Below are 22,388 nucleotides of genomic sequence, written 5' to 3'. Positions count from 1 at the left end.
TGGCATTCCTGATAATTGTATGTATTGTATAAAGAAAGTCTGTACATTGGGTTATAACACTAGTATATTTAAACTTACAGGCTTATTTGTAATGTAAACCACCATTTTAATGTACTGTAATTAACATGGTTATAACATGTACAATCCCTCCTTCCTACCACACAACTTTTTTTGTGTGCAATGAACAAATTTTGGTTTGCAATAAAACCTTGAAAGATATTTGCAAAAACAAAAACAAAAACAAAAAAAGAAATAGCAATAGTAATAATAGAAAAAAGAGTTAATTTTCACCAGAACACTCACATTCTTTACAAATATCCTAACCTCTAAAACTATCACTGTAAACAAAAATGACAAACAAAAGCTTACCTTCAAAAATTCTTGTATTTCCACATTATTTATAAACATAAAAAATTACTGGAAGTACCTTTGCCAGATAAATATCAAAACAATTTGCTAATACATATTATACTATAGAATTCTATAGTATAGACTTTAAAAATAATAAGGTAAAAAGTTCTGGAGATGAATAATGGTAATGATGGTACAACAGTGTAAATGTACTAAATACTACTGAACTATATACTAAAAAACAGCATTGGGGGTGCTGGGGCTGGGGCTGGGGCTCAGTGGCAGAGCGCTTGCCTCTCACACGTGGGGCACTGGGCTCAATCCTCAGCACCACATAAAAATAAACAAAGATATTGTGTCCATGTGTAATTAGAAAAATATTTTTTTAAAAAAAACAGCAATGGGCAGATTTCCTGCTATATATTTTACAAGAGTAAGGTATCAAAGGATAACACTTATAGTTATACCAAGCTTATAATCAAACTGTTGAAACCTAAAGATTTAAAAAAGAAAAGACTTAGTATACTAACAGAAAAATAATATATTACTTAATATTACTATGGATATTTCATCAGAAGCCTTAGATGCCAAAAGAAAGTAGAAAAACATATTTAAAGTGCTTCAAGAAAAGAAGTGTCAACTAATAAATCTACATGCAATGAAAATAACCTTTAGGAATAAGTATAGATATGATGTATAGATATTCTCTGATGAAGTTAACCTGCAAGTATTTTTAATTTTTTTATGGACACAATATCTTTATTTATTTATTTTTATGTGGTGCTGAGGATCAAACCCAGTGCCTCACATGTGCAAGACAAGCGCTTTACCACTGAGCTACAACCCCAGCCCCATAAATTGCAAGTATTTGTTGTCAGCAGATTATGCTCTAAAAGAACAGCTAAGTAAGACATTAATAAAAAAGTAAAATGATGTCAGAAGAAAATTTAGGTCACAAGAATGAAGAAAAGCAACAGAAGTGGTAACTATTTAAATAAATATAACTATAAATATAGACTATTCTTGAGTTCTTTATCTAATAACAATTGAATATAAAAATAACATATAATGGTTTTTCAATATTTGTGTATGTAATATGACATTAAAGGGAAGAGTAAAACAACCCTCCAAATTCACTAAATTTTATTTGAAGACATATAATATTACTTCTGAGAAGTAAGTTGCAAAATGTTACACACTATTTGACATTCTTAAAAACAAAAAATATAATAACAGAATACTACAATGGTTTACTAGTGGTTTAAGATGGAATGGAACATATGAGTATGAATGTTAGCATGATGGAGCTTTTTCAGGTGATTAAACAGGTGATTTTTAAAAATATATTTATTTTTAGTTGTAGTTGGTCACAATATCTTTATTTTATTTACTAATTTTTATGTGGTGCTGAGGATCAAACCCAGGACCTCGCACAAGCTAGGTGCGCGCTCTACTGCTGAACCTCAACCCCAGCCCGACGGTGTTTACGATGACATTCAGAAGAATCTATATACCTGTATTTAAAATTCATATAGGGGCTATAGTATTTTTATTAGAATGTGCTTATTAGCATGTGCAAGGCCCTGGTTTCAATCCCTAGCACCAAATTATTATTTATAATTCATATAACTATACAGCAAATATAAAAAAATTTAATATGCTTTAATTTAAATAATATAGGTTGGGAGTATAGCTCAGTGGGAAAGCACCTGCCTAGCATATGTGAAGCCCTAGGTTCGATCCCAAGTACTAGGTTAATAATTAATTTAATGAATGAGCCAGGCATGATGGTATACATCTATAATCTTAGCAACCCAGGAGGCTGAGGAGGGTGCACTGCAAGTTCAAAGCCAGATGAACAATTTAGTAACACCCTGTCTCAAAATCATTTAAAAAACCCTACTGGGGGGGGTCTGGGGTTGTGGCTCAGCGGTAGAGCGCTCACTTGGCACATGCAAGGCCCTGGGTTCGATCCTCAGCACCACAGAAAAATAAATAAAATAAAGGTATTGTGTCCAACTACAACTAAAAAATAAATATTAAAAAAAAAAAAAACCCTGCTGAGGTTATATCAGTGGCAAGTGGCAGAGCCCTTGTCTAGCATGTGTGAGGCCCTGGGTTCAACTCCAAAAAAAAGAGAAAGACTGATTAAAAAAAAAAAGATAAATTTATGCATAATTATAAATAAATGTATGAGCAGGTATACTCTATGCATTTTGCAATCTTTCTAACCATTTACAATAATGCTGACTTTATAATAAAAATAAAGTAGAATAGAATATTCAAAGTATCTACAAAGTACTTAAGTTTATTTAGAAGATGCCACTCAAATACAGTTCTCTCATAGAATTACATGGAAAATGAGTAAATCCGAACAATATGTTGTTTTGAGATCTCAAATGATAAAGCGGTATATAGCCGGCATCTGCCCTCCAACAACCCAAAATATACTAACAAACCAACCAACCATAAGGGGCTTTTTTTTTTTCTTCTTAAGTTGTCAAAGGATCTTTATTTATTTACTTGTTGTTTATATGTGGGCTGAAGATGGAACCCAGTGCTACAACCCCAACCCAATTATAAGGCTTTAGAAGAATCAAATGAACCAATATAACCTACAAAGTATGTGTAACTCCCCATGAGAACACATACAATCAGGGACTGGAGTTGTAGCTCAGCGGTAGAGTGCTTGCCTAGCATGTGAGAGGCACTGGGTTCAATTCTCAGTGCCACAGATAAATAAATAAATAAATATACGTCTATCAACAACTAAATAATACTTTTAAAAAAGAACACATATAATCATTATACAGATATAAGTGATCATTACAAAGCCAACTATTAGACTAAATTATTCCAGCTAATAAAATTTTTATTGCACAATTTCCTAAGGTAAACTATTTACAAGATAAACCTAAGACAATACCTAGCATAATTTTAAAAATAAATGTTTGTTGAATGAGTAATGCAAATATAAAGTTATTACAATTTAAGGAAAATGGAATCCTTCTGTATATCAATGAAAAAAGCTAAATTTAGAAAGAATAAAGCTTACTAAAATACCAATTTTCATATAGATCTCCAAGCTTGTAAGATATATAACCAGACAAGCAAGATGGTGCATACCTGTAATCCCAGTGGTTCTGGAAGCTGAGGCAGGAAGATCGCGAGTTCAAAGCCAGCCTAAGCAAAAGCAAGGTGCTAAGTAATTCAGTGAGACTCTATCTCTAAATAAAAAAACAAAATAGGGCTAGGGATGTGGTTCAGTGGTCAAGTGCCCCTGAGTTCAATCCCCAATACAAAAAAAAGAGAGAGAGAGAGAGAGAGGGAGTGGGAGTGGGTAGGTAGGTAACCAAAGACATTGATGACATAAAATATATACAATGAGGTCACCTTGTTTCTTTCAGTTCTCTGATTCAGTGAGTGTGGAATCCATTATTTTGTCAGAAAGTTACATCTATACTTGAGAATCTATTTGAAACCCATCCACCATTTCTTCAAATTCACTTATGACTCTAACACACCATTATCTTCTGTTTCTGTCATTATTCCTTTCTCAAACAAGGATGCCTGCTCTAATCCTTCAATCTACTATGACATTAATTTGGTTTTAATGTTTTGCATGAATATTCCAAGAGCAACTATCTTTATCATTCATTCTTACCACAAAAATTCATTATGAGTCTACATCTTTAAGCAGAATACCAAGCAGACAAGTCCAGGCAACCAGGATAAAGATTAGCTTAATCACCAATTTTGAGATATAGAACCTAAAACTCTGAAAATTCTCCATAATTGGACTCTTGAGAAAGTAAGATGGGACAGGTAGTTTGTATATACAATATATTTGTATATGCCACTGTATTGCATTACATACAGAAGCTGCTCTATTCCTGCCTTAAAATTTAATACCACATGCAATTGTAGACACACAGAAAGAGAGCATTTAACAAATGAATACATTCAGTTTCTTTAAGCAATCCATACCTATCTGGTGTCAGTCACATTTTTACCAAGTTGTGAAGATTTTCCCACTGTATTCACACCCTGAGGATTTCTAAACTGTGTTAACACTAAGTAAATATATATCTATCATGTTTTTAATGACCCAAATGTACAGTGTTTTGTAACCTACTTTATGATGTGCATTTTTATACTCAAATTCAGTTAGTCTCTATAACTCTCATTACATACTATGAAAGAATTCCAAAGATGAATAGATTCTAAAGATAATTTAATGCTACCACAGATCTCTCATCTTAGAGATAAGGAAAAATAAATTACCCAAGGATAAATGTGGTTAACATGCCTGCTTCAATCAGGCAGATATTTATTGAATAGTTGCCTGCTACATATTAGGCACAAACTGTTCCAGTCATTATGTTAAAACATCAGAAAATGAAACAAAACCCCTATACTTTTTTGATAGGCTAGCAGGGAATACGGATATTAAAGAATTACAAAGTTGCATGAATGTTAGCATGGAAAAAAAAACAAAATGCTATGTTATTGAATAAGCAAAGACTTAACCTAGGGGCTGGGGATGTGGCTCAAGCGGTAGGGCGCTCACCTGGCATGCATGCGGCCCAGCCCGGGTTCGAATCTCAGCACCACATACAAACAAAGATATTGTGTCTGCCGAAAACTAAAAAACAATAAAATATTTTTTAAAAAAAAAAAAGACTTAACCTAGTTGGAAATTAAAGACATCTCTTAGACCAGAAGGATGTAAAAATATTTGCTATAGTAAAAGTTAGTTAACAAAGGATGTAAACAAAAACTGAAAGAAGTCCACAACAATTAGACAAAATGGGGTATAGGCATAAGAAATGCAAGATAAAACTAATAATCATCATCAAGATAATCAGAACCACATAGGCCCAGTCTTGAATAGGTTTTGGAATTTATCATAAGATTGGTGGCTACATTTTCTGAAAATTTGAAAAAAAAAACTCGAACGGAACTACATAACTGATAAATCCAACTCAAAATAATCTCCATCAAGATGTAATTATTAGATTTAAAAGAAAATGAAAAAAATCCTCTATGTATACTGATGAAGAGACCAATTTTTTATAAGGTCAAAACAATTGCCTGAAGCTTCCACAACAATGATTTGGGGGGTGGGGGGGAGAAGGAGCAACAAAATATTCATGAAACTCAAGTAAGAAAAGGACTTTATGCCTAGACCAAGTGACCCTCTAGAATAGTAGTTTATGTTTAGTTCTCTGTAGATATAGTGTTCTGTTTCTTACTCTTTTTTCCCTAAAATAACTGTTTGGAATTCAATTTTTATTTATTTTCTCCTCATGCAAAATCAATTTTCCTGAACTTTTATAGGGGAAGAATTATTTAGGTTAGATGTCCCAGCTCCATAACTCTAAAGTTATGTTGTTTTCATAAAATTGTAAATTTTATGAGTTATTTTCATAAAATTGCAAATTTAAGGGCTGGCTGAACCAAACCTGCATCTTCTTCTCCTCTCCCTTCCCTTTGCCCAAAGTTCTTAAATTTTTCCCGTGCCCCCCTCCCCCATTATGGATCAGCAACCATTTATCAGATAAAACAAAATTCGGCTTTTGGTTTTGGGGGCTTGGCTTAATTCAGTTAGCATGATATTCTCCAACTCCACCCATTTACCTGCAAATGCCATAATTTTATTCTCTTTTAATGCTGAGTAAAATTCCGTTGTGTATATACCACAGTTTCTTTATCCATTATCTATTAAAGGACATCTAGATTGCTTCCACAGTTTTGATATTGTGTATTAAGCTACTATAAACATTGTTGTGGCTGCCTTACTACAGAATGCTGATTTTAAGTCCTTTGGGTATAGACTGTGGAGTGGGATAGCTGGGTCAAAATGTGGTTCCATTCTCAGTTTTCCAAGGAATCTTCATACTGCTTTTCAAAGTGGTTGCACCAATTTGCAATCCCACCAGCAATGTATGAGTGTGCCTTTTCCCCCACAGATTCACCAACATTTGTTATTGTTTTTACTCTTGATAACTGCCATTCTGACTGGCAGGATATGAAATCTTAGTTTTGATTTGCATTTCTCTAATTACTAGATATGTTGAATATTTTTTCATACATTTGTTGACTGATTGTATATCCTCTTCTATGAAGTGTCTGTTCAGCTCCTTAGCCCATTTATTGATGGGGTTGTTTGGTTGGTGTTAAGTTTTTTGAGTTCTTTATGTGTCATAGAGATTAGTGCTCTATCTGTTGGGTGTGTGTAAAAATTTGCTCCCTATATGTAGGCTCTCTCTTCACTTCACTGATTGTTTCTTTTGCTGAGAAAAGCTTTTTAATTTGAATCCATCCCATTTACTGATTCTTGATTTTATTTCTTGTGCTTTAGGAGTCTTGTTAAGAAAGTCTGGGCCTAATCTGACGTGATGAAGATTTGGGCCTACTTTTCCTCTATTAGGCAAAGGGTCTATGGTCTAATTTCTAGGTCCTTGATCCACTCTGAGTTGCTGTGAGAGATAGGGATTTAGTTTCATTTTGCAGCATATGGATTTCCATTTCTCCCAGCATTTGTTGAAAAGACTCTTTTCTCCAATGTATGTTTTTGGCTCCTTTGTCTAGTACGACATACTGTATTTATGTGGGTTTGTTTCTGTCTCTTCTATTCTGTACCACTGGTCTACATGTCCATTTTGGTGCCAATACCATGCCATTTTTGTTATTATAACTTTGTAGTATAGATTCAGGTCTAGTATTGTGATGCCTCCAGCTTCACTCTTCTTGCTAAGGATTGCTTTAGCTATTCTGGGTCTCTTATTTTTCTAAATTAATTTCACGATTGCTTTTTCTATAAGCATTGACATTGGGATTTTAATTGGAATCGCATTGAATCTGTATAGTGCTTTGGATAGCATGGCCATCTTGACAATATTAATTTTGCCTATCCAAGAGCATGGGAGATCTTTCCACCTTCTAAGGTCTTCTTCAATTTCTTTCTTTAGTGCTCTGTAGTTTTCATTCTAGAAGTCTTTCACCTCTTTTGTTGATTGCCACATATTTTTTTGGAGGTAGTTTTCCTAATTTCTCCTTCAGAGGATTCATCACTGATGTACAGAAATGCATTTGATTTAAGGATATTGATTTTATATCCTGCTACTTTGCTGAATTCATTAATTAATTCTAGAAGTTTTCTGATGAAGTTTTTGGATACTCTTATAATCTTGCTTTCAGCAAATAATGATAGTTTGAGTTCTTTTCCTATTCCTATCCCTTTAATTTCTTTTGTCTATCTAATTGCTCTGGTTAGAGTTTCAAGGACTATGATGAACAGAAGTAGTGAAAGAGGGCATCCCTGTCTTGTTCCAGTTTTTAGAAGGACTGCTTTCAATTTTTCTCCATTTAGAATGATGCTGGCCTTGGGTTCAGCATATATAGCTTTAACAATGTTGAGGTATGTTCCTACTATCCCTAGTTTTTCTAGTGTTTTGAACATGAAGGTATGCTGTATTTTGCCAAATGCATTCTCTGCATCAATTGATATAACCATGATTCTTGTTTTTAAGTCTATTGATGAGATGAATGATATTTATTGATATTTTTATGTTGAATCAAACTTGCATCCCTGGAACAAACCCCAGTTGATCATGGTGCACTATTTTTTAAATGTTTTTTATGCAATTTGCCAGGATTTTTATTGAGAATTTTTGCATCAATGTTCATCAGGGATACTGGCCTAAAATTTTCTTTCCTTAATGTGTCTCTACCTGATTTTGGTATCAGGATAATACTAGTTTCATAGAATTGAGTTTGGAAGGGTTCCCTCCTTTTCTATTTCATGGAATAATTTGAGGAGTATTAGTATTTCTTCTTCTTTATAGGTCTTGTAGAACTTAGCTGTCAATCTGTTGGGTCCCAGGTTTTTCTTTGTTAGTAGGCTTTTGATGGCACCTTCTATTTCCTTGCTTGAAATTGATCTGTTTAAATTGTGTATGTCTTCTTGACGCAGTGTGGGTTGATCATATGCCTCTAGAAATTTGTCAAAGTCTTTGAGGTTTCCTATTTTATTGGCATATAAATTTGCACAATAGTTTCTAAATGTCTTCTGTATTTCAATAGTGTCTGTCATGATATTTCCTTTTTCATCATGGATTTTTAGTAATTTGAGTTTTCTCTCTCCTTTTCATTAGGCTCGCTAAGGGTTTGTCAATTTTATTTATTTTTCAAAGAACCAGCCTTTGTTTTGTCAATTTTTTGAATTGTTTCTTTCATTTCAATTTCATTGATTTCTGTCCTGATTTTAATTATATCCTGTCTTCTACTACTTTTGGTGTTGGTTTATTCCTCTTTTTCTAAGGCTTTAAGCTATGTCAGGTCATTTGTTGATTTTTATTTTTCTTCTTTAAATGAATGAATTCCATGCAATGAACTTTCCTCTTAGCACTGCCCTCATAGTGTCCCATAGGTTTTAGAAAGTTGTATCAGAGTTCTCATTTACCTCCAAGAGTTTTTTATGTTCTCCCTGATGTCTTCTATTATCCATGCATCATTCAATAGCGTATTGTTTTGTCTCCAGGTGTTGGAGTAGCTTCTATTTTTTATTTTATCACTGAGTTCTAATTTCATTCCATTATGGTCAGACAGAATGCAGGGTAATAGCTCTATTTTTTTGTATTTGCTAAGACTTGCTTTGTGGTATAACATATAGTCTATTTTGGAGAAGGATCCATGTGCTGCTGAGAAGAAAGTGTATTCGCTCGTTGCATGATGCAACTTTCTATATATGTCTGTTAAGTCTAACTTATTAATTGTATTATTTAGTTCTATAGTTTCTTTGTTTAGTTTTTGTTTGGCAGATCTATCCAGTGGTGAGAAACGTGTGCTACAGTCACGCAGTATTACTGTGTTGTAGTCTATTTGGTTCTTGTAGTTGAAAAGGGTTTGTTTGATTTACATAGATGCACCATTGTTTGGGGCATACATATTTTTGATTGTTATGTCTTATTGATGCATGAATCCCTTAAGCAATATGAAATGTCCTTCTTATTCATCTTCACTAGCTTTGGTTTGAAGTCCACTTTATCTGATATAAGGATGGAAACCTCAGCTTATTTACATGGTCAATGTGAGTGGATGTCTCTTCCTGTGAGATGAGTCTCTTGAAGGCAGCATATTGTTGGGACATTTTTTTGTTTTTTAATGGTTTATCAATCTATGTCTTTATTTATTTTTTTTTAGCCTTTATTTTATTTTTTATGTGGTGCTGAGGATCGAACCCAGTGCCTTACACGTATGAGGCAGGCGCTCCACCACAGAGGTACAACCTCAGTCCCTCAATCTATGTCTTTTAATTGATGAGTTTAGGCCATTCACGTTCGGGTTATTATTGAAATATGACTTGTATTCCCAGACATTTGGGTTTTTAACTTGACTTGGTTTCTCCTTTGATTGGCCTTTCCTTTAGTGTAGTTCCTCACTTTGCTGATTTTCATTGTTGTTTTTCATTTTCTCTTCCTGGAATATTTTGCTGAGAATGTTCTGTAGTGCATTCTTGTGTAGGCTTTCTTGCTGTAAATTCTTTTTTAACTTTTGTTTATCATTAAAGGTTTTTATTTCGTGATCAAATCTGAAGCTTAATTTTTTTTCTTTTTTTTTATTGGTTGTTCAAAACATTACAAAGCTCTTGACATATCATATTTCATACATTGATTCAAGTGGGTTATGAACTCCCATTTTTACCCCGTATACAGATTGTAGAATCACACCAATTACACATCCACGTTTTTACATATTGCCATACTAGTGACTGTTGTATTCTGCTATCTTTCCTATCCTCTACAATCCCCCCTCCCCTCCCCTCCCCTCTTCTCTGTCTACCCCATCTACTGTAATTCATTTCTCTCCCTTGATTTTTTTTCCCTTTCCCCTCACATCCTCTTATATGTAATTTTGTATAACAATGAGGGTCTCCTTCCATTTCCATGCAATTTCCCTTCTCTCTCCCTTTCCCTCCCACCTCTCGTCCCTGTTTAATGTTAATCTTTTTCTCAAGCTCTTCCTCCCTGCTGTTTTTAGTTGCTCTCCTTATATCAAAGAAGACATTTGGCATTTGTTTTTTAGAGATTGGCTAGCTTCACTTAGCATAATCTGCTCTAATGCCATCCATTTCCCTGCAAATTCCATGATTTTGTCATTTTTTCTGAAGCTTAATTTTGCTCATATAAGATTCTTGGTGGGCTGGGGATGTGGCTCAAGCGGTAACACGCTCACCAGGCATGCGCGGGGCGCTGGGTTCAATCCTCAGCACCACATAAAATTAAAAAATAAAGATGTTGTGTCCACTGGGGGGAAAAAAAAAAAAGATTCTTGGTTGGCATCCATTTTCTGTCAGAGACTGGTATATGCTGTTCCAGGATCTCCTGGCTTTGAGGGGGGTCTGGGTTGAAAAATCTACTGAGATACAAACTGGTCTCCCCCTATATGTTATCTGATTCTTTTCTCTTGCAGCCTTTAAAATTCTATCCTTATTCTGTACACTGCCTTGGTATAGATCTGTTGTAATTTTGTACATTTGGTATCCTGTAAGCCTCTTATATTTGATTTTCCAATTTGTTCTTCATGTTTGGGAAATTTTCTGATATTATTTCATTGAAGAGATTGAGACTGTGCATTCCTTTGGTTTGAATCTCTGTGCCTTCCTCTACCCCATTAAATGTTAGATTTGGTCTGTTGATGCTATTCCATAATTCTTGGATGTTCTGTTCATGGTTTCTTACCATCATCACTGTGTGGTCAACTTTATTTTCAAGGTTGTATATTTTGTCTTCATTAGTTAAGGATCTATCTTCAACATGATCTAATCTGTTAGAGATGCTTTCTATTGTTTTTTATTTTGTTTGTTTCCTCCATTTCAAGGATTTCTGGGTTTTGTTGTTGTTGTTGTTGTTATTTTTTGAATCTTTCTTGAAGTGATCTTTTGCTACCTGTATTTGCTGCCTTATCTTTTTGTTGGTATGATCAATGGTTGTCTGTATTTGCTCTATTATCTCTTTGTTGAAGTTATTAATTTTTGCCTGCATTTGCTCACTTAGGTAATTCAGTCATTAATTCGTAGATCATTTTAATTATGTACATTCTGAACTCCTTCTCTGACATTTCATCAACTCTGCTGTCCATGGATTCCAATATTGTAGTATCTTGGTTTGTTTGGGTCACTTTCCTCCCTTGTTTTTTCATGTTTTCTATGTGTATCCCTTTCACGCAGTGCGTGTCTGAAGTATTACAGTTTCTACCCTACAACAGTATAGTGTCCCTGCAGATTACCTGTACAACACCTTGGTGTTGGACTTCTAGTCCCTGGCTAGTGTCCCACAATAAATGCTACTGCAACTAAAGATGGTGTTGGCAATAGTGGAGGTAACTCAAGATGTCCCAAGCGGAGGTAATATCAAGGTGTCCCAAGATGGCTGCAACCACTTGCAGAGATGGGGCTGAAAGTGTGGGTTGCCTGTTCGGAGATGCAGCTGCCTCCAGGCCCTATCTGTTGTCCCACGGTGGAGGCTACTGCATGGGGAGAGCTATAGTGATGGTTTCAGTGTCCCAAGATGGAGGTGGGCTAGACCTGGGATCTAGCGTGTGGCGGGGCAGTCCTGAGCCTAACCTTGGCCTAGGCTCCAACAGGGATGAGGTGTGGGCTGCAAGTGGGTCTGCAGGTTGGCAGGGCAGTCCTGGTCCTAACCTTGGCCTTGGCTCCTATGGAGGTCAGCCAGGGCAGTCCTAGGCCTGAGCCTGGACTCTGGCGTGAGTCTGATGGTGGTGGGGCAGTCCTGGGCCTAACCTTGGCCTTGGCTCCTGTGGAGGTCAGCCGGGGCAGTCCTAGGCCTGGGTCTTCCAGTTGGCAGGTTAACTCCAGTTTTAACGGGAAAAAAAAATTTTTTTGAATAACCTAAGAATCAAAGAATGTTCCTATTATTATTATATCCACTCCATAAACTATTAAGCAGCTATTAAAATTATGGTTTCACACACACACAGCATTACACAACAGTTAGAGGAAGCCTATTCTTGTCGTTGCAAATACAAGGAATAGACATGGCAGGAAATGTTTTAACAACTAGATCTGTGAGGGAAGCCCTAGTTTGTAGCATATGCAGATTTCAGTGTTGTAAATACCCTCACCATGACCAATATTGAACAACCAGTGTGGTGTCACTGAATGCGGAGTTGGGAAGAGATGTAACAACATAACATTTCACTTCCACCATTTCAGATTCAGAAGGAACCTCGAGACCACAGACAATTGCAAAATTTAGTTAACAAGGAGCAGGTGATGAGCTTTGAATATTTATCATCTTTGTTTTCAATATATGTGATTTATATAATATATTCATTTGTTGTAAAAAAAAATTATGGTTTCAATAAGAACATGCTTAGGATGCAAATTAAGATTAAAAATGGGGCTGGGGATGTGGCTCAAGCGGTAGCGCGCTCGCCTGGCATGCGTGCAGCCCGGGTTCGATCCTCAGCACCACATACAAACAAAGATGTTGTGTCCGCCGAAAACTAAAAAAATAAATATTAAAATTCTCTTAAAAAAAAAAAAAAAAAAGATTAAAAATGTAGAAGACAGGAATGGGGTTGTGGCATTTGCCTAGCATGTATGAGGCACTGGGTTCAATCTGCAGTACCAAAATACATAAAAATAGAATAAAATATACATATGCATAAAAATGTCCTGAAAAGAAATACACTAGGCATCAGCAGACATTATGACTAAATAAAATGTTATGATCTTTAAAAGGCAAGTAGTAAGAAAACTGACAAATCAATCAATTAACTGTATTATTTGAATTTATGTAAGACCATGATACAAGAAGCAGCTATACAGAACAGAACAATTTGGAAAGTCTTTCAGGTACACAATAAAAAAATGTTGACCAGGAGAATTCAACCAGGAGCAATTTTGCCCCTTCAAAGGATATTTAGTAATGTTCAGAGATATTTTTAGTTGCCACTATCTGGGGGACAGTGTTACTAACATCTTAGTTGACAAAGGGCAAGTACACTGTTACATATGCCAGAATACATAGAATAATCCCCCACAACAATTACCTCATCCAAAATGTCAATAGTGCTAAAGTTAAAAACCTTGATCAAGACTACTGTAATTGTGAGGTAATCACCAGGAATTTTTAGATCAGTACAGTGATCTAAAGTAAGGAAATAATAGCTTCCTTACTTTCTCCATTACAATGTGTATTCTTTTCCCAGTTTTTCTATTTCAATTTATGATGCTACCAACTATCTAATTTTTCAGGGCTGGGGATGTAGTTCAGAGATAAAGTCGTAGCCTAGCAAGTGTGAAGTCCTGGATTCAATCCCCAGCAATAAAACAAAAAATTAAAAAGTATATCCCTTGACACTTGACAGCTCTGGGCTGGGGGTGTAGCTGGGGGAGGAGCAAGGGCAATATGCAACTTTCCAGGCTAAAAACCTAGATATCTGAAAGCCTCGACATCAGCAGTTTTCTTTATTTTTCTACAATGATGAAGTTCTAATAATTATACCTCCAAAATACATACCAACTAATTATCATCTCCATCCTACTCAAATGATTACTTTCACACCAGAATTATTTCAATAGCCTAACTGATCCTGTTTACCACACTGCTCTATGACGGTTATCTACACAGGAACCAACAGGATCTTCTGAGAAATATCTGCTATTATTTCTTCCTACTCCAATCATTAACATATTATCCTATCTGAAATTATTCACTATCTGAAAATATTTTATCTATTGTTTATTTTGTATCTTGACCATACCACTAACACAATCTTTTATCTTTCTGTTCATTGCTCTTCATCCATCCAGCATTGGAACCAAGCCTGACCTGCGTCCTAAATATCCACTGAATGAACAAATTTCTTCTTTACTAATGTTTTATTTGTTCTGCTGGAGCCAAAAAGTAACAACACATCTCTGCAAGAAAATAATGGCATCTCCTAAAGTTAACTGGTCTTCTCAATCTTAGACAGCTAATAAATAAATTACAGGTCTTGGGGGGGGGGGGAGGTGGGGGGTGGTAAGTTCTTTCCCCCAGGTCTCCACCTGTTTCCAAGTTTCCAAGAAAAGATGCCCTATGCTTCCCAGGAAACAAGATGAAGGCTCAGCAAGTAGATGTTGCCTATTTCTCCTAGATCACCCCTATGTAAGAGCTAGTTACATTTGTTCTGTAATTGCCTATTATACTACATCTTTAAAAAAATGGGTGTGTGTTTGTTTTGTTTTTTTTTTTAACATACCCTGATCAGTGTGGTGATGTATGCCTATAATCCATCAACTCTGGAGGCTGAGGCAGGAGAATCCCAAGTGGAGATTAGTTTCAGCAATTTAATAGGACTGTCTAAAGATAAAAAGGTCTGGGGATGTAGCTCAGTGATAAAGCACCCCTGGATTCAATTCCCAGTACCAAAAACAAACAAAAAACACAAGTCTGGTCTCAGCTGTGCTGAGCAGAATTAGGCAAAGATTCTATTCCCAAACTAGTTATGGGACACAAGCAGGACCTCTACTGAGGCTAGCAAGATAGAAGCAAAGACAATCTGAAAGAAACTTCTGATAAGAGCACTGTGAAACTAAGCAGCTTCTTGCTACAGGGAGAAACACTGACCAGCACCTATCTTAGGCAACTGGAATAGTAGTAAGGAAGCCAAATTGTTACGATATAGATGAATAGATTTTACTTTTGAAGATAAATCTGTCTCCAAGTATGTAACAGTGCATGAGGAAACAGTAGAGAAAGGAGAAGGAAAAGAAGAATTGTAAAAGTAAGGAAAGTTATACAAAAGAAATCAGTACCTGCTGGGAGCCATTAGCCAAGTAGGTATGACAATTTCCTTGCCAGTGTACCCCATGTTGCAGTGACATTGAATGTAGGTGACCTTGCTCAAGGACCAGGGCGGATTAGGGTGTTCCGGGTTTAAGATAATCGTGTTTAGGGCGTTCCCAGTTTAGGTTCCAGGTTTAAGGTTTAAGATTATTCCTGCTGGGAATAGGGCGTATCCTGTTGCCTGAGTTCCCCTTGAGTTCTCACGGGATTCAGACAGTATATTTTGGGAGACAGAAGCCCAGTGGAGGTGGATTTGGGCAGAGAACGTGGATTTCCCCAGAACGTGTTTGTAGGCGGCTGGTGTGAGTTCGGGAATAAAGAGTTGCTGTTTGAATCTACAAGCTGTGTGGTGGCTCGTGATTGTGTGCCCAGCCAGACTGCGGCAAGTACCAGAACTAGAGTGGTGGCAATATAAGTCAAAAAGGGTTTTAAAACCCTACCTGATATAGTTTCAACAAGACTTACAATTACTTACTAAATAATAAGGGGAAGTTTAGAAGCAATTATGATTCAAAGGTATCTAACTTGGGTAACTAGAGGTCAATAACTAAAGAATACATAAAGGGGGCTAGGGTTGTGGCTCAGTGGTAAAATGCTCGCCTACCACATGTGAGGCACTGGGTTCGATCTTCAGCACCACATAAAAATAAATAAAATAAAGATATTTTTTAAAAGAATATATAAAGAAAAACAGGTTGAAGAGAGACCACTATTTGGCAAAACAATTAATTGACATGGACATAGGAAATAAGGGTTCAGTTTTAAGCACAGTGAATTTGTAATATTTTGTGAAAGAGTTAAAAGTCAAGTCAAAGCATAATTTATAAATTAGTTTTGAGTTTTAGAGATAAACAGAAATGTGGTTCCAATAGTTAAGCATTACTGGGCCCCTGGGTTCAGTCACGGATACAAAATAAAAGGTGGGAGCATAGGGGAAATAGCTCAGTTGGTAGAGTGCTTGCCTAGCATATACCTGGCCCTGGGTTCAATCCCAGTACCATCAAAAAATAAAAATCCCAGTACCATCAAAAAATTAAAATTAAGTAATGAATCCACTGAAAAAGAAATCAGGAAAACAATTCCATTCACAATAGTCTCAAAAAAAATTAAATACCTAGGAATAAATCTAACCAGGGAGGTGAAAGATCCCTACGTGAAAATTATAGACCACTGAAGAAAGAAAACACTAGACCTCCCATATTCATGCATAGGTAGAATTAATATTGTTAAAATGGCCTTACTACCAAAAACGATCTATAGATTCAATGCAATCCCCATCAAAATATCAATGATATTCTTCACAGAACAAAAAAGTCCTAAAATTCATGTAGAAGAAAAAAACACCCAGAATAGCAAAAAAAGCAATGCTGGAAGGATCACAATACCCGATTCAATTATATTACAGAGCTATAGTTACAAAAATAGTATGATACTGGCATAACATTAAAAAAAAAATACACAAACCAATGCAACAGAAGACATAGAGAGATTCCCACACAGATAAAGTCATATGACAAGGGCATCAAAAACAAACATTGGATAAAAGATAGCCTTTTTAACAAATGATTCTGGGGAAACTGAATATCTCATATAAAAGAATGATAGAAGATATAAATATAAAAGATAGCTCACCCTGCAAAAAAGTCAACTCAAATTGGATCAAAGACCTAGGAATTAGACCAGAAACTTTGGCAACTGCCAAAAGAAAATGTAGGGGTTATACTCCAACATATAGGCATAGGCCAAAAGGATACCTAAAACTCATGAAATAAAAACCAAGAATTAATAAATGAGATAGCAGCAAATTAAAAAGCTTCTGCAAAGCAAAGGAAATAAGAGTGTGAAGAAAGAGCATATAGAATGGAAGTAAACCTTTGCTAGATACTCTTCTGACAGAAGATTAATATCAAGAATATATAGAGTGGCTGGGGTTGTAGCTCAGTGGTAGAGTGCTTGCCTAGCATGTGTGAGGCACTGGGTTTGATTCTCAGCACCATATATAAATAAATAAAAATAGTTCTATCAACAACTTAAAAATATTTTTAAACAAGAATATATAAAGGGGGCTGGGGATGTGGATCAAGCGGTAGCGCGCTCTCCTGGCATGCGTGCGACCCGGGTTCGATCCTCAGCACCACATACAAACAAAGATGTTGTGTCCGCCGAAAAATAAAAAAAATAAAATATTAAAAATTCTCTCTCTCTCTCTCCCTCCCTCTCTCACTATATCTTTAAAAAAAAGAATATATAAAGAACTCAAAAAACTTAACACTAAAAACATAAATAATAAATAAATAAATAATAGGCAAATAAACGAAACAGTAATTTCTCAAAAGAAAAAATACAAATGGCCAATAAGTATATTAAAAATGTTCAAAATTTTCAGCAATTGGGTAAATGCAAATCAAAACTACAGAGGGGCTGGTGTTATGGCTCAGTGGTAGAGTGTTCGCCTAGCATGTGTGAGGTCCTGGGTTTGATCCTCAGGACCACATAAAAATAAATAATAAAGGTATTGTGTCCAAGTACAACTTAAAATAAAAAAACTACAGAGGGATCGGGCACAGGGGCGCACACCTGTAATCCCAGCAGCTCAGGAGAGGTTCACAGGTTTGAAGCCAGCCAGAGCAATTTAGTGAGGTTTTAAGGAACTTAATGAGACCCTGTCTCAAAAAAAAAAATTAAAAGGGGTGGGGATGTGGCTCAGTTGTTCAGAGCCTCTGGGTTTAATCCCTGGTACAAAAAAAAAAAAAAAAAACACTACACCGAAGGGGAAAAGATTTTAATTAAAATTTTTAAAAATGTAAACTAGGGCTGAGTTGTAGCTCAGTGGTTGAGCATGTGCCTTGCATGTGTGAGGCACTAGGCTCAATACTTTGCACCACATCAAAATAATAAATTAAGTAAGGGTATTGTGTCCGTCTTAAAAAAAAAAAAAAATGAAAACTATTCTGAGGGGCTGAGAATGTGGCTCAGTGGTAGAGCACTTGTCTATCATCTGCAAGGCACTGGGTTCAAGGCCCTAGGTTCAATCCCCAGAATCAAAAGACAACAATAAAAAAAAAAACTACACCAAGTCCAGGCATGGTGGCATATTCCTATGATACCAATAGGTTGGAAGGCTGAAACAGGAGGATCCCAAATTCAAGTTTAAGGCTAATCTCATCAACTTAACAAGACCCTGTCTCAAAAATAAAATAAAATGGTCTGGGGCTATAGCTCCATAGTAAAGCACCCCTGGATTTAATTCCTAGTACCACAAAATAAAACAAAACAATCTATACTGAGATTTCATCTAACTCCAGTTAAAATGGCAATCATAATAAATGTGGAGAAAGGGAACACTTTTACACTGTTGGTAGGACTGTAAATTAGTACAAAAACCATGGCAGTCAGTATGGACATTCCTTGAAAGACTAAGAATGGAACCACTATATGACCCAGCTATATCACACCCTGGTATTTATCCAAAAGAATTAACATCAGCACAATTCACAATAGTCAAGTTATAGAATCAGTCTAGGCATCAAACAACAGAAGAATTTATAATGAAAACGTGAAATATATACACAATGGGGTTGAAGTATAAAGATTAAAAGTGTCACTTGAAGGAAAATGGATGAAACTGGAGAACATCATGTTAATTGAAAATATGGGGCTGGGGATGTGGCTCAAGCGGTAGCGTGCTTGCCTGGCATGCGTGCGGCCCGGGTTCGATCCTCAGCACCACATACAAACAAAGATGTGTCTGCCGAAAACTAAAAAATAAATATTAAAAAAAAATTCTCTCTCTCTCTCTCTCTATCTATCTATCTTTAAAAAAAGAAAATATGCCAGACTCACAAAGTCAAGCGTCTTATAGTTTCTGTCTCATCAAAAATAGAAAGAGGAAAAAAAAAATCCCATGAAAATAGATGGGACAACAATATAACAGAGGAAAGGGATCAAGGGAAGGGGGGGGAAAAGGGGGAAAGGTACTGAGAATGAAATTGAACAGATTATGTTATGTGCATCTACAAATATATCATAATGAATTCAATATATACAATAAACGGCATCAATAAAAATGTACTTAAAAAAAAACAAAAAGCTTGCCTGATTTCAGACTTTGTTTGCTAAACACCAATTCTTATTGAAAGGTACCAGAGATTCTCAAAGAATTGGCTAATTTCAAGTATGAGAGTAACGAATGGGATGAGCCTGGGTACATCTTTTTGAAAGGAAGGAATCTTTCAAGAACTACTGAAATTTAAGTTAAAAGGGTACAGGTGCTTAAGTATTTTATGCTTGTTGATGGCAATGTAAGTAAAATTGCTTACATTTTTTTTTTGTACCATGGCTTAAAGGTTGAAGTCAGGGGCACTTAACCATTGAGCCACATCTCCAGCCCTTTCTTTTTTTTCCCCTGCAGAAACAGGAAATATATGGAATTTCAAGGCACAAAACAATCTTGAAAAAAACTCTCCCTTCCCAATTTCAAACCTACTTCAGAGCCACAATAATCAAAATGGTTAAGTACTGGCATAAGAATAGACATACAGACCAACAGAAATAAGATTCCATTAAATAAAACCCCCTAAATTTGGATATTGAAGTGCTAACCTTCAATGTGATGGTACTTGGAGATGAGGCCTTTAGGAGATAATCATGAGATCAAGAGGGTGATGCTCTCATGACAAAATTAATATTAATGCCCTTATTTAAAAAAAAAAAGAAAAAAAAAAAAAAGCTGAACATGGTGGTATGTAGCTGTATTCCTGGCTACTCAGGAACTGAGGCAAGAAGATGGCTAATTCAAGGTCAGTCTGGGCAACATAGCAAAACCTTATCAGAAAGGAAGAAAGGGAGGGAACCAGCCAAGTGTACTGGCACACATATGTAATACCAACAACTCATGAAGCTGAGGAAGGAAGATCTCAAATTTGAGGCCAGCCTCCATAATTTAGTGAGATCCTGTCTCAAAACAAAAAATATAAAGGTCTGGGAATGTAGCTCAGGAGTAGAGTGCCTCTGGGTTCAATCTCCAGTACCATAAAAGATAAAGGAAGGAAGGGAGGAGGGAGGGAGGGAAGGATCTCCAGAGAGTTTACACTCTATCCTCTCTAAGAAGTCTGTAAGCACAAGCAAGACAGTGGCCATCTAATAAGGCAAGAGAAGAGGCCCCAGAAGAAACCACCTAACTTATAGACATCTTAATCCTGAATTTCCCAGCCTCCAGAACTGTGGAAGTATAAATTTCTGTTGTTTAAGTCACCCAGTCTATGGTATTTTGTTATGGTAGCCCAAGATGACTAACACAATGGTCAAATGACTTTCAAAAGGATGCCAAGATCATTCAATAGGGAAAGAAGAGACTTCAATAAAAGGTCAAGGTCTGGGGAAACTGGATATCAACAGACAAAAGAATAAAACTGAATACTTAACTCAAAATGAACTGAAGACCTAAATTAAAGAGTTAAATTCTATGGTAGGGTAAATATAGATAATAACATATATTTTCTAACAGCTAGAAGAAAGGAGTTTTAATATTATCACCACAAAGAAATGATAAACAATTGATGATAAACATTAGACAAATATACTCATATTAAAATATCACATGGTTCCCCATAAATATGTATAATATTTGTTAATTTAAAAAGGAAAAAAATAAGTTCTAAGATACTTAGAAGAAAACTTGCACAACCTTGAATTTGGCAATAGTTCCTTAAATATAATACCAAAAGCCTAATTAGGCTACAAAAGAAATACAGATAAACTGGACTTCATTAAAATTACAAAGTTGAGAAGAGAACCTACGGGAGAAACTCTTTGCTAGCTATTCTTCTGACAAAGAATTGATATCTAGACTATATAAGGAACTCAAAAACCTTACCAGACCAAAAAATCAAATGACCCAATTAATAATGAGCTAATGAATTAAACAGACAATTCCCAAAAGAAGAAATACAAATGGCCAATAAATATATGAAAAAAGGTTCAACATTATTAGCAATAATAATGCAAACCAAAACTACACCGAGATTTCACCTTACACCAGTAAGAATGGCATTCATCAAGAATACTACTAATAATAAACGCTGGAGTATTACTCTGCATTAAAAAATTACAAAATCATAGAATTTACAGGGAAATGGATGGCATTAGAGCAGATTATGCTAAGTGAAGCTAGCCAATCCCTAAAAAACAAATGCCAAATGTCTTCTTTGATATAAGGAGAGTAACTAAGAACAGAGTAGGGTCGAAGAGCATGAGAAGAAGATTAACATTAAACAGGGATGAGAGGTGGGAGGGAAAGGGAGAGAGAAGGGAAATTGCATGGAAATGGAAGGAGACCCTCAGAGTTATACAAAAGTACATACAAGAGGAAGTGAGGGGAAAGGGAAAAATAATACAAGGGGGACAAATGAATGTCAGTAGAGGGGGCAGAGAGAGAAGAGGGGAGGGGAGGGGAGGGGAGGGGGGATAGTAGAGGATAGGAAAGGCAGCAGAACACAACAGACACTAGTATGGCAATATGTAAATCAATGGATGTGTAACTGATGTGATTCTGCAATCTGTATATGGGGTAAAAATGGGAGCTCATAACCCACTTGAATCAAAGTGTGAAATATGATATATCAAGAACTATGTAATGTTTTGAACAGCCAACAATAAAAAAATAAACGCTGGAGAGGATGTAAAGAAAAAGGAACACTTTTACACTATTGGTGGGATTGTAAATCGGTATAACCACTATGGAAATCAACAATAGAGGTTCTTCAACAGATTAGACAAGAAACTACCATATGATCCAGCTATACCACTCCTTGGTATTTATCCTGAAGAATTAAGGTCATCAATCAGGTGCAGTGGTATATGACTGTAATCTCAGAAGCTGAGAGTCTGAGACAAAAGAATCACAAGTTCAAGACCAGCCTCAGCAATTTAGCAAGGTTCTAAGTAATTTAGTGAGACCTTGTCTCAATGGTCAGTTGGGTTGTTTCTACTTTCTGGTTGTTGTGAATAATGCTGCTATAAACATTGGTGTATGATACTTTATACCAGTGATTCAAGCAGCATTATTTACAGTAACAAAATAATAAATGTTGGTGAGGTCATAGGGCAATAGGATCAACTTTATGCATTACTAGTGGTAACAGAAGATGGTACAGAACCTATAGAAGGGCTGGGGAT

At 35.9% G+C, this 22,388-nt stretch overlaps 1 protein-coding gene across 5 annotated transcripts in view; it reads right to left on the bottom strand.

Moving 5' to 3' along the window:
• The window catches only part of Zmym4 (zinc finger MYM-type containing 4), a 150,081-nt gene that overhangs the window by 111,060 nt on the left and 16,633 nt on the right, over positions 1 to 22,388 (bottom strand). The window contains exon 1 of one of the 5 annotated variants that reach the window (XM_071617667.1): positions 4,922 to 4,996. The exons of 1 other annotated variant lie outside the window; for it this stretch is intronic. The gene's annotated coding sequence lies outside the window, so the exon portion shown is untranslated. Of the gene's footprint in view, positions 1 to 3,477; positions 3,499 to 4,921; positions 4,997 to 22,388 lie in introns of those variants that run through there. 3 more of the 5 variants (XM_071617666.1, XM_071617661.1, XM_071617662.1) reach the window with 3 other exon arrangements.

Source organism: Marmota flaviventris, chromosome 10 (assembly GCF_047511675.1).
Source record: "Marmota flaviventris isolate mMarFla1 chromosome 10, mMarFla1.hap1, whole genome shotgun sequence".
Classification (NCBI taxonomy): Eukaryota; Metazoa; Chordata; class Mammalia; order Rodentia; family Sciuridae; genus Marmota; species Marmota flaviventris.
The sequence above is the reverse complement of the archived record's forward strand: the minus strand, read 5'-3'. Positions and strand labels throughout refer to the sequence as shown.